Below are 13,553 nucleotides of genomic sequence, written 5' to 3'. Positions count from 1 at the left end.
ACTCCACTCCAAATTTTTGAAATTGAATCTTTTATCTCTTTTAAGACATCCTTCACAATCAAACCTAATATATGAGCACAGCAACGCATATGAACATATTCTCCCTTCAAAACAAGACAATTCCATGATAACATCCTTCGTTTAAGGTACTGGACCCCACCATCATTTGCGCTAGCATTATCCACTGTGATGCTAAGGACTCGCTTCAACTCCCAATTATTCAAACAAGCCTCAACATGTTTAGCAATGAGCTCTCCTGAATGTCCCGTTGTTTGAGAAAAATTCAAAATTTTCTTTTGAAGTTTCCAATCATTATCAATAAAATGAGCTGTTAAACTCATGTAATTTAGGTTTTGGATTGATGTCCATGTGTCTGTAGTTAAACAAACCCTCTCACACTACTTTGATAGAAACATTTTCAACTTTGCTTTTTCCTCTTCATAGAGTTCCCATATTTCACGCCTCAATGTAGTGCGGGATGGGACTTCAAATCGTGGTTGCAAGGACCATACAAAGTCACAGAAGTCCTCATTTTCCACAAATCGAAAAGGAAGCTCAGACTTCACAAACATCTTCACCAACTTTATTCGAGATGCATTTTGGTCAAATTTAGAAATAGTTGGTGAAGGGCTAACACTAACTTCTGCAATTGATGATGAAAGCTTTTGCCTTTTGAATGCTTCTCTATTAGGATTTTCTTTACATCTCGCCAAATGATTCCTTATCCCACTTGTTCCAGCCAAATATTTAATCAAATCACCACAACAATTGCATTTGGCCTTCTTCTCAGAATGTGATTTTTGTTTAGTAAAATGTCCCCACACATCTGATCGACCCTTACTATTCTCAGTTGACGATGAATCGATACAAGGAGGTAAATAATCCATTCTAGAAGTATTTGGTGTGAGGGTTTCTACCGTTTCTGACATTCACGTCACTACATTAATTAAGAGTTCAATCAAACAAAAGACAAATTTATCTAAATGATGATGATATTACGTATCTAGTTAAGTGTTAAAGTACCTAGTCAGTCTATACTCACCCAATAATTTCAAACATACTAGTTAGATAAAAAAAAGATTAATATCTATTTAGATTTTGAGTTAACAAAAGGAAGAGAAAAGAGGACCCAATAGAAATAAAAAGAAATAGAGTAGATCAGCAGACTGCACATCAGCAGTCATAGGATGATGATAATAGTTTATAAGCTTTGGATATGTTTTTAATTTATAGACTTCTAATGTATTCACTGATGGTTTATTTAGCCGATCTAATTTCTTTTTCAATTCTTCTATTTTTAAATCTGTATCGTTCTTTAATCTTAATGAATCTAATTCTTTATGTGGTACGTTGAATAACTTATATATTAGTTTTATAGGTTCTTTATGTGGTATTTATAAATTTTTTCTCTAAAATTTTCTACTTGTTGTTTTGTAAATGTTTTATAATACCAATCTCTCCTTTCTTTATTAAAATTAGCTTCATAATCTTGTCTAATCCAATTTTTATCTATTTCAAAAGTTTCTTCTCTACTTAAAGTATTTAATCTTAAATGTATTTCAAAAGGCAATTTTATAGTGTTCCACTGTAAACAAAATGAACTACTTGACCTGCTTCTACTTTTTATATATACAGTGCTATGGATGTGCATATCGTGATCACTGTAAATTGAGCTGCCCATACAGTGGAAGTATACAATGCTATGGGTATGGTATAATTTAGAGTTTACAGGATAAGTGAGCAATTACTGGGAATCTGTTTTCGATTTTATATTAAAAAAATTAATTTTATCATACTAGTCAATTTCGACCAGTATGTCACATTTTCAAAGTATATGTGTTCATTTTGACTGTAATAACATGAACATCAAATAAACTGAATATAAGATAGAGTGATAAAAAACCCAACCCTTGACTTTAGGTTATTTACTCTAGAGTTTTTTTTTTCAATTTCTGCAAATGAAAATTGGATCAATATGTTGCTGCAGTGTACAATCAAATGACCTTTAATGAGATTCACTTTGTTTAAAGCTTACCACACTCATTTTTGAAATTGAGCTAGTTTTTAATATGTTAATATGCATAATCTGAAGCGATGGTAACAACACCATAAAGACTGATGCTGCACATTAATGATTTAATTCAATATTTTGTATTCCCATCTGTTTTCATGTATATATTAAGAATAGACTAGATGAGTATAAGATAGGGATATTTTGATATCAAATAGAGGTTTTAATCATGCTTTTGGATACCTAAAGCAGGAAACAATGTAAATATTTTTTGTATAAAGGTTGCGGCACCCAATTGTTCCAATATATATATATATATATATATATATATATATATATATATTTATATATATATATGCTGATAAAAAAAACATATGTACATGGATGTTAACTTTGACACAACACAACCAAAGTTAAAACTAACAGCAAATAAGTGGAAGGTAATTCAAAGATTTAGTAAAGTTATGCCTATTGATTTATCATATCTAGAACATAAATAATCATAATATTTTGTCCAAAAAAAAGATGTACTAACACCATTTTGTTTATACTCGGCTGAAAATATTCTTGTTTTAGCTTTGAACTGTGAGGTGAGAATAAGTGTCATTTCTGCAACAATTTGTTATTTTGTCTCTGTTTTCTCATATGCTTATCTCCTAAACAACATAACCCATCATATTAAACTCTCTAGACCATTTATTATAATAGTAAAATACTCATGCATATCTGCATCACAAGATGCTCACACGTTGCATCTTGGAATTCATATCCAAACAGGTAATGCTAACACAGTTTATGGTAGCTCTCAATGTGAATCCAGCAGGGTCGTCTCCTCTACCCCAATAATTTCTCAAAGTCTTCAATAGGCTGTTGTGGACTCAGAAGAACATTTTATATCTTATAGTTCTTACTTATCTGTCATCAACCTCTCTCTTTATCAATCAATCTAGAACTCTATAGGTCAGAGAATCTACCCTTACGGCAAATAAAATCAAATCTCCTAAACAATTAAAACTCCCACAAAATCCAAAAGAAAATCAATTGTTACCCTTCATCCCAGATGAATATACCTTATGTGCATAGCATTCCAATTTTATTTATCCCCTTTTGGAAGGGGAAGGAAAAAAAATGTGTACCTTTGGTTGCAGAGTGATATGCCTTTGCTTCTAGCTAAAGGAAGAGTATTCTCAGAACCTTCGACGATGGTGGTAGAGCCTTCGACAGTTCGGCGACGGTAGAGTGCGGCATAGCCTTCGACAACGAGCCTTCGACAACGACGAGCCTTCAACGGCGGCGAGCCTTCGCGAACCTTCCATAGCGGCGAGCCTTAAGAGCGGCGAGCCTTCAACCGGAGCAGAACCTTTAACAATACTAAGAAAGGGATGTAACGAGACAGGGAAAAAATTTAGATGGCAAATATACCTAAACCACATTACAGTACAGTTAACTGTATTAAAAATAAAATAAGTTCAGTATATTTAAACTGAACTATTAAACAGTTAACAAGGTTTCAGTAAAAATAGTTTAAGTTTTGTTAAGTACAAAAGAGTATAAATAAATTATAGTTTACAGTTTTTAAATAAACTATGCCCAGCCTTAAGTGTCGATAAAGAGGACAAGAATGGCAGTAGAATGTAGGTGTGAGTGGACCTTCAAATCTTGACAACTCACTAACCTTTCACATTTCCTCCGATATTATCAAAATTAATTACAACTACCTAATCACACCACCCAAGATTCATGCTTACGCGGATGTATATTTCCTTACTTTATACTTATTTCTCATTTCAATATTTGTTAAGAAACATATTTTATACGTCAAAAAAATGAATACTTAAGTTAAAATAACTATCTATATCCATTTATTTTTAAACTTTAAAAAACAAAATTTTATGTTAGAGTTCAGGATTAAAAATATATTTAATGTTATTTACTATTTACAAACTATCTTAACTTAATAATATATCTCAAGTAACATGAGTTTTTAAACTATTTTTGTGAGAAATGGCTGATGTAAAGAATACTCCTATGATCCAAATAGCATCCCATCTATTCTATTTTATTATGAGAAAACTGCGAAAAATTGTTGAACAATGGTGAATGGTGTCAAAGAGTAAAATGTTTCATTAAAATATAGGAATATATAATTTTTATGATTTTTCAAATGTGTTTTTTATATTATTTTCAATAAAATGGTTTTAATATTCTAAATCACAGTCTTAAGATATTTTTCTAATAATATTTAAAACAACTCAAGGTTTATGATAATTACAGTTTCTTATTTTACAAATTCATTACCTTGTCTTAGAAAAAGTATAGTTTTAGATTCACATTCGGTAATTATATTTTATGAATTAAATGGAAATGCTAATCACAAGCGAGAGATGACAACTGTTAAATGTGAGTTCAAACATCTTTTTTATAAAACTTTTCTAAATTTAAAATTGTTATTAAAACATATTTCATTTATTATATTTGATATTATTTTATATTATCATTAAATATTTATAATTTATTTCAATTTATTATTTATCTTTTCATGATAATGTCATAAATATTTATTTCATGTATCATATCTGATATATAATATAATTCTTAATAAAAGTAATCTCAAATTCATTTATTAAAGGTCTTTTAAAATCGTTTTAAGAAAAATAAAGTTTTTTAAAATGTGGTGACATTTTTAAATTTTTGTATAAATAAAAATTTTGGTTTTAAAATAACTTAAGTCTATATTAGTATATCTTTCCCTCAGGTCTATTTGTATGTCAGGTTAAAATTATATTTTTACTGGAGTATTTTTTATTTCCGTTCATGGGCGTCAGTTCTTCACTGCAAAAGTAATTTTGCTTTCTTCCTCATCGTTATATGTAAACCACATTGTCACTTTTGATGTCAACCAATGTGTTGTTAATTTTTTAAAAACATATATATAAATATTACAAAGAGAAGACTAAGTTTCTTTGAACACTTCAATGCCATCAAATTAAACAAAACACAAAAAAAATGACATTTTAACCTCTTTTTCACTTATGGGTATCTCACCGTCACTTGCCAAGAAATAAAAAGCAATTACCAACATAACTAAAAAACAATATAAACTAGGCCTATGACAGACAATGTTTAAATAATATATGCACCAACAGTGAAGATGTTTGTTGCATGATCTTGCCGAAATCTGATGGTTAACAATGCAAAAACTTTTACACTATTTATGTTAGACTCTAGTTTTAGTTGTCCATGGCATTGAAACTATGTTCTCTGTAATTTGGTGTAGTTTTTTATGATTGCAGTGCCACAAGAGGAAGAGTATATCTGCCACAAGATGAATTGGCAAAAGCTAGGCTTTCAGATGATGACATTTTTCGGGGTAAAGTTACAGATAAATGGAGGAAATTCATGAAGGGACAGATAAAGAGGGCAAGGATGTTTTTTGATGAGGCAGAGAAAGGAGTTGCAGAGCTAAACCCTGCTAGCAGGTGGCCAGTGTGGGCATCAAGTAATTCCTAAAGAAAAAAATTTGGATAATTTGCCATTTTTGAGTTTAACGGAATATTATCTTTCCAACTTGTGAATCAAGAAATCCTTGATAGTACAAATTAACAAAGAAATCCTCTGTTTGATCAAGCTACAATCACCAAAGCAACTTATGGCTTCTCAATTAACAATGTATATGGTAATCACATCAAAACCATTAAACTAAATAGAATAGCTATTTACTCATTAAACAAAACATAATAACTACTTACCCTTTTGTGGTGCTTTCCTTTTTGAATCCCAAAAGCTTCCTCCACTTATCTTACCCTTCGAATACTTTTAAGTCCTATATCACACAAATTCAACTAGAGAAAACCATATAAAACATATATATAATTAATAATATAAATTATATGTTATAATCCTTAAAGATTGCGTAAACATACCTTAACACGCCTCTTAATGTTCACTCAATGTCCTAACAATGCACCAAAGTATTCCACAACACACCAACCAAACCAAACCCCATTTTGTGCCCGAAATACCAAAGAACAAAAGGGTTTAGGATTTTCTCATTTTACAAATGAAATCACTTAGGAATGAACAAAATTTACTTACCACAACAATCACCAATTCAGCATATCTACAACATCGAACACTGAAATATGCTTAGACATTCGAACTTCTTCTTCTCTGTGAATCACCGCAACATTAAACCATTACACAGCAAAGCACGGCACCACGACTGGAACACCAGGATTGGAGGCAGGGACTCCTACGGTTTGAGCGACGAAGATGATGGTTCGAGATTAAGCCTGTGATTGATGACAATCGCTTGATGAGAAGAATGGCCAGAGAAGAACCAAATTTACTAAGCATTAGGGTTTGATTTACTTACCCGATTAAGCTACTCAATGCCCAACTATGGCACCGTACCCAACAATGAGCCCCAACCACAGTGTTTGATGAAGGATTGATGAAGGTCACAATAATAGATAGAGAGAGACGAGGAAGAACCAAAGCACGAACTACACCCACACCGAAGAGGGCTCCAGAGAGCAACACCCACACCGAAGATGGCTCCACAGAAGGACACCGAACTGAGACCGAAGATGGTTCAAAAGAGAAAGGAAAGTGTGATGGTTCGATAGAGAAGAAATCTCGAGGGTTCGAGAAAGAGAGGAAAGCTCGAGGTTGAGAAATGACACCCAGCTTCCACTTAATCAAAAATATATTTTTTATAAATAATTATTTCCCCGATCCGTATATAATATCCACAGATAACACTTGGTTCTAACTACAAACGGATATTACAACTTATATACGGATCCCATCCCCGGGTAATTTTCCCACTCACGCGCCAACCTTGTATACGGAATTTATATACGGAACATCCGTATATAATAACCGTATATAATATCCGTATATAACATGTTTTCTAAATTTTGTATATAAATTATGTATATAATATCTGCCTTATATACGGATTTAAATCCGTATATAAATCCATTATTTCTTGTAGTATTTAAACTATTTTATTTGTGTGATTCTTAACCGATTAAACTTTATCTTTAATTTTTATCATTTTATCTTTTTATCTTTTTATTTTTTTATCTTTTTATCTTTTTATCTTCTTATCTTCTTATCTTCTTATCTTTTTATCTTTTTATATTTTTATATTTTTATCTTTTTATCTTTTTATCTTTTTATCGTTTTATCGTTTTATCTTTTTATCTTTTTATCTTTTTATCTTTTTATCTTTTTATCTTTTTATCTTTTTATCTTTTTATCTTTTTATCTTTTTATCTTTTTATCTTTTTATCTTTTTATCTTTTTATCTTTTTATCTTTTTATCTTTTTATCTTTTTATCTTTTTATCTTTTTATCTTTTTATCTTTTTATCTTTTTATCTTTTTATCTTTTTATCTTTTTATCTTTTTATCTTTTTATCTTTTTATCTTTTTATCTTTTTGTCTTTTTGTCTTTTTGTCTTTTTGTCTTTTTATCTTTTTATCTTTTTATCTTTTTATCTTTTTATCTTTTTATCTTTTTATTTTTTTTATCTTTTTATTTTTTATCTTTTTATCTTTTAGTGCTAAATGGGTGCTCTAGTGCAATGTTCTTTAGTGTTTGCAAGATTAAATCCGAAATTCTGTACTAGGAGCACAAGATCATCAAGAGAAGAAAGTTGAAGAAGGTCATAGGGCGCCTGGCCTCCCCTTTAAGGGCCCTCAGCGCAGGATGTCACACATCACCGCTTGGGCGCTGAGCGCCAGCCTTCAAGTGTCATGTTCTCTAAGACTTTGTGCATGAAGTGGTTAAATATATCAAAGAGAATAGAGTTATTGAGATTGAGGCTCCTTATTCAAGGAGGGTAAAGATGGTGAACAGGAAGATGTTATAGATAAGTTGGTGTGATGAAAGCAAAAGGAACACCAACATCATAGATGCAGATTGTGCTTAATGGTGTCAAGCTTGTGACGTTAAACAAGCACTTATTGGGAGACAACCCAATTTCTGATTGTTTTTAAAATTGATTATTTGTGTGGTTTAGATTTGATTTTGTGTTGCAGTAATGACAACATCTACTGATGGATGCTGGATATCATCTACTGAGGGATGCTAGGAGGACTTAGATGACAGCATTTACTAATGGATGCTGCTATGATGAGGGTGATGAATTATAGCGTCTACTAATGGAGGCTATGTGATTAAGCATCTACTAATTGGTGCTACTGACGACATCTACTGATGGATGCCGATGAAGATGAGAAAGATCAACATTTACTGATGGATGCTAATTAGAAGGATTAGACATCTACTGAGGGATGTTACTGAGAGCATCTATTGATGGATGTTATGCTCTAGACATCTACTGATGGATGTTACTAAGAGCATCTACTCATGGATGATGATGTAAAAGATTTGCATCTACTGATGGATGCTGGAAGATTCAGATGAAAGCATCTACTCATGGATGCTGATGTAAAAGATTTGCATCTACTGATGGATGCTGGAAGATTCAGATGAAAGCATCTACTGATGGATGCTGCTGCATCAGGATTTTTATGTTTTTGTTTTATTGTTTATTTGAATTTTGTTTATTTTGTTTTTATGTTAGCTTGTTTTTGTACTTGGTTTAATGAATTGTGCTGCAATGGTTTGGTATGATGTGATAAACTGTTGTTTGTGATGAGTAATATTCTTGTGTTTGCTCTATTGTTCTATGATGCATGTTGAGTTAATGATTGGTGAGGCTTTTAAGCATAAATGATGGTTGCTCATAGTTTTGTTAAAAACTGATGCATGATTTCAATTGGGATTAATATGTTGGGCAAGATGTTTATCAAATTGTGGAACTTGATTTAGCTTGTGAGAGAGTGGGCTCCAGAGTTTTTGATTGATTGAATGTTATTGCTTTAGAAGCATGATTGCTTTTGCCTAATTTTCTATGATTGAACAACTTTCTTGCTTGTTACATATGATCAAGGCCATGTTTTCTTCTCCCTTAGAGCCAATGCCAATAGGTGAACCCAACAAAGAACAATGTTTTTCTTTACCCTTTGAACCTTGAGCTTAAAGTTGAATGGGAAAAACCCTTTTTGAAATCCTTACCTTGAGTTAAGTAAAGTATGTTATTGTGGTAATGAATAATGGTTCAAGTTTGGGGTGATGAGAAATCAAAAGAACTTTGTGAAATTCCTTAAAGAGCATTGGGCAAAAGAAAAAAAAAGAGAAGAAAAGAAAGAAAAGAAAAGGTTAAGCTCAATGCAAGTAAATTTTGGGAATGAGTTGAATATTGGTTTCTCACATAAAAGAAGAAAGAGAGTTGATTGTTAATGTGTGAATAAATGAATTATGCACTCTCTTGACTCAAGGATTTTGTTGTCTAGAAAAACCAATTTTCTTCTTAGCCCGGCCATGTTACAAGCCTTGAAAAGTCCTTGTGATGATAACTTGCTTGTGAGTGTGTTTGATATGTGGTTAAATGAAAGACAAAGTTGATTCATGTGACATTGTGATGGTAGAGTGTAAGAGTGGCACCTCACTATACACCTTTGATTTTGAGTGAAACACTTTTGAGTGCTTGAGTGAAACACTATCCTTGGTGAGGAATTGTTCCATGCATTATAGGATAACATTCTTGCTTAGCTGTTGATCTTTCATGAGTTTGCATCTATTATATATTATGAATATGTGAGCACCATAGTTGAGCTTGATTGACTAAAGCATCAATGCATCTTGATTGAGATTTTTCTATGATAAGCAGACATGAGTGATTTACTTGTCTTGGAGGAAAATGCTTTTTGGTGTGCTAGACCATTGTAGTATGATTGTTTTGTTTAAACCAAGTTACATTTTGCTTGAGGACAAGCAAAATTTCAAGTTTGGGGTTGTGATAACGGTTGAAAATACCATTATCTGTGATATAATTTTGATACTAAACGTACCCTTTTTGACTTAGAAGCTTGCTTGAACTCATGTTTTTGCTTTAGTTTTGTGAATAAGTGAGTAGAAGTTATACTTTATGATTTTATCACTAAATTCCCTTTATTTTGTAACTAATAATGTGCTTGGAAGAATCTCCAACAATATATAGAGCTGTATAGAGCTGAATCAGCCAAAAAAACAAGCAAAACAACAAAAAAAGTGAGTCTTGAAATGCTACCGCCAGGGCTGAGCGCCAGTTTTCTTCCTGCACCACGCTTGGGCGCCCTTCCAGAGGCGCCGAGCGCCAGTTTTGACCCGTACCACGTCTGTGCGCCTCACTTAGGGCGCTGAGCGCACTAGTACAAAGTAGACTTTTTATAACGACTATTTACTTGTTAAAATTAATCAGGTATAGAAAATGATACAGTGGCAAAATGGTAAATAAAAGAAACTTTTTTACACGATTACACTAAAAAAAGGTATAAATAATAACATGGTGGTAAAATTGTAATAAATGATAAACAATACACCGATTACACTCAAAACAGGTATAAAAAATAATTTTTTACACCGGGTTATAGTAGTTTTTGGTTTTTGCACCAAAGTAGGCAAATATGCCCTCTTTATTACAAAAATAGGCAAAATTTGACCCAAAGTGAAGTCGTGGGGGGCCAAAACGACTTCAAAGGAAGAAGTCGTGCCCCCCTACACGACTTCACACTGTACATTGCTACAGTGTTGAAGTCGTGCACCCCAAAAACGACTTCTGGGTCCTGTAATCGATTACATTGATTTGGTAATCGATTACAGAGTGTTGAAATCGTGACCCCTACAGGACTGGAAATGTGTAGGCAGAAAACGTACTGGTAATCGATTACAACATTTCGGTAATCGATTACCAGGTTGGTTGTGTAGCAAGAAGCACTCTGGTAATCGATTACAGGGTTTGTGTAATCGATTACCAGTGTGTTTTTGATTGGTTTATGAAAATTATTTTGCATTTTACATATGTTATGTATTGGTTGTGTTATAGGAAAAGAGAAAATAAATATTAATAAGAAATATTAATAGTAATATATCAGTCATCGATTTGATTACAATTGGGTAAGATTAAGAAATAACTAATGACGAAAAGGACAATTTCCCCTATGATGACCTTCGTTGCGGCAGTAAGCGCATTTTTTTGGCTTATTTGGATTGGATTGATCCATTTCATTATGAAGCCTATTTGTAGATGGTCTTCCGGATGCCTTGCGTCGCATTTTAGGATCTGGTATGAAGTTTGGACCTGTATACACAGACCAATAATCTTGATTTTGGATTGGGTGAAATTGTACTTTCTATGCCTTGAAAATGTTGTTAAGACTGTACACTGGATCGATTACTTGGGTTAGTGGGATATGCGAAAATGCACAAACAGCAATGACATGATGACATGGGAGACGAGTAGCCTAGAAGTGTCCACAATCACACCACTATTCATTTAGGCTAACCTTGTAGGAAAGTGGAACAGGGCGGTAGTGGTGACGTGTTGAAATTTCCTGAACATCAAATTCAGAATTTTCACGGTTGTAGCGACGAACATGACAAAATGCGGATTGTTGTTGATTTTTCCTAATGATGTCGGCGATTTGTTCAGGATATTAGTGTCCTGCTTGTAGCATACAGTTCGCCTTTAATCCGCGTTCAACAAACCATGATTGTGCCCTCTCAAATGTTGTTCTGATGAGAGCACATATTGGTAATGAACGTGCTCCCTTTAAAATGGAGTTGGTGCACTCAGCAAGATTAGTCGTCATATGTCCATATCTTCTCCCTCCATCAAAAGCCTGAGACCATTTTTGTAATGGGATTTTATCTATCCATTCAACTTGTTGTGGGTATTGGTTTCTCAATGCAGCAAGTTTAGCCATGACAATTGGTTGCTTGACCTCGTAAGCTGTAATGATGTAATAAATAAATAAATTAAAGAATAATCTTAACAAAATTATAAAAGTATAAGTGTTTGAAGAATGTTTGTAGTAGTACCTAAATTGATCAATTGTTTTTTGAGGTCGTGATTTTTGAATTTGTTGTTGACGTTGGATGCCAGATGACATATGTAATACACAGAGTTCTAACCATCTTGTTCCCAACCAACTTCTTCTGATCTTAAGGCGGATAGTATACCCTTTCCTCTGTCAGTGATGATGCAAATATTTTGTTGATGGCAAACATGTTCTCGAAGTAGTTGAAAGAACCATATCAAAGCCTCCTTTGTCTCACCTTCTACAATGCCAAAGGCCAATGGGAAAAGATTTCTATTGCCATCTTGACCTATGGCGGTGAGCAAAGTTCCATGATATTTACCCGTTAGAAATGTACCATCAACTTGGAGAATGGGTTTACAGTATTTGAATCCTTCTATGCAAGGACCGAAAGACCAGAAAACTCTTTCCATAATATAGCAATTATTGTCGGTTTGTCCATCAATATCACCGGAGAACCAGTGCATTGTAAAATTGTACCTGGGTTTGCTTCCTTGACGGCATGCAACCACCTCGGCATGTGGTTATAAGAGTCCTCCCAGTCTCCAAACTCCAAAGCAAGAGCCTTCTGTTTAGCGATCCAAGCTTTTCTGTATGACACAGAATATCCGAATCGACCCTTAATATCTGCAATCAAACTCTTGATTGGAATGGATGGGTTTGTCCGGATTGAATTTGATATGATCGCGGCAATGTGAGTACTATCAAGATTTGTATGATCTTCAGATAGTATTGTTGAGAAACACGAATGTTGTCCGTCTATATTTTTGATTTCCCAATATTTACGGACTTTGCTATAAGCTGCCCTCAGACGCCATTGACAACCGTTGTGATATTCCACACAACGAATAACATAAATGTTGGGTTTGGACTCAACGACGGTGTATTTGTAACCGCTGGTTATGTGATAATGTTTGATTGCAAGAATAGTTTCCTCCTTTGACTGGAACTGCATACCTTGATTCAACTCTAGAACGAGATGTGCAGATGATTGTGTGATGTGGTCGTCGTCGTTGTTGTCATCTTCGAGTATGTTGTCTAATTCAGCATCGCTGCTGAAGTCATCAACATTATCCAATATTAAAGGTTGTTCATCGATCAACTGCGATGATGAAGATCCTGGTAAGTTCCCTGATGCCATATTTGAATAAATGTTGGGAAGAGTTTGTAAGATTGGAGAAGTAGGAGAGCTCTTGCACGTGCAGTTTGGATGTGAAGATGGAGTTCTTATAGAGCGTATAAACGTTCATGAATATGCTGTGGGTGTTACGGTCTAAAATAGGAAGTACTAAACAATAATATAGCACTGTGAATATAGCACTGTGACTATTTTGCAGTGTCCTCTCATATAAGTTTTTCTGCACTCGTTTTTTAAGTACTTATTGAGAAAATAATTTGTTTAATTGTTGTTAACAAATAAATAACGTAGAATTTATATTTATAATAATAATATAGTTTATAAACAATTAAAATTTAAAATACATAAATTATACAAATAGAATTTAAAAAAAAAAATCAAAACACTGTGACTATTTTGCAGTGTCCTCTCATATAAGCTTTTCTGCACTCGTTTTTTAAGTACTTATTGAGAAAATAATTTGTTTAAT

General features: G+C 33.2%; 1 pseudogene; it reads right to left on the bottom strand.

Annotated features, from left to right (window-relative positions):
• Positions 1 to 6,114: 6,114 nt before the first annotated feature.
• LOC108321395 (uncharacterized) lies at positions 6,115 to 13,087 on the bottom strand (annotated as a pseudogene).
• Between the last annotated feature and the right edge of the window lie 466 nt (positions 13,088 to 13,553).

This window comes from Vigna angularis, chromosome 7, assembly GCF_016808095.1.
Source record: "Vigna angularis cultivar LongXiaoDou No.4 chromosome 7, ASM1680809v1, whole genome shotgun sequence".
Lineage (NCBI taxonomy): Eukaryota > Viridiplantae > Streptophyta > Magnoliopsida > Fabales > Fabaceae > Vigna > Vigna angularis.
This window is presented reverse-complemented; position numbering and strand designations above follow the sequence as displayed.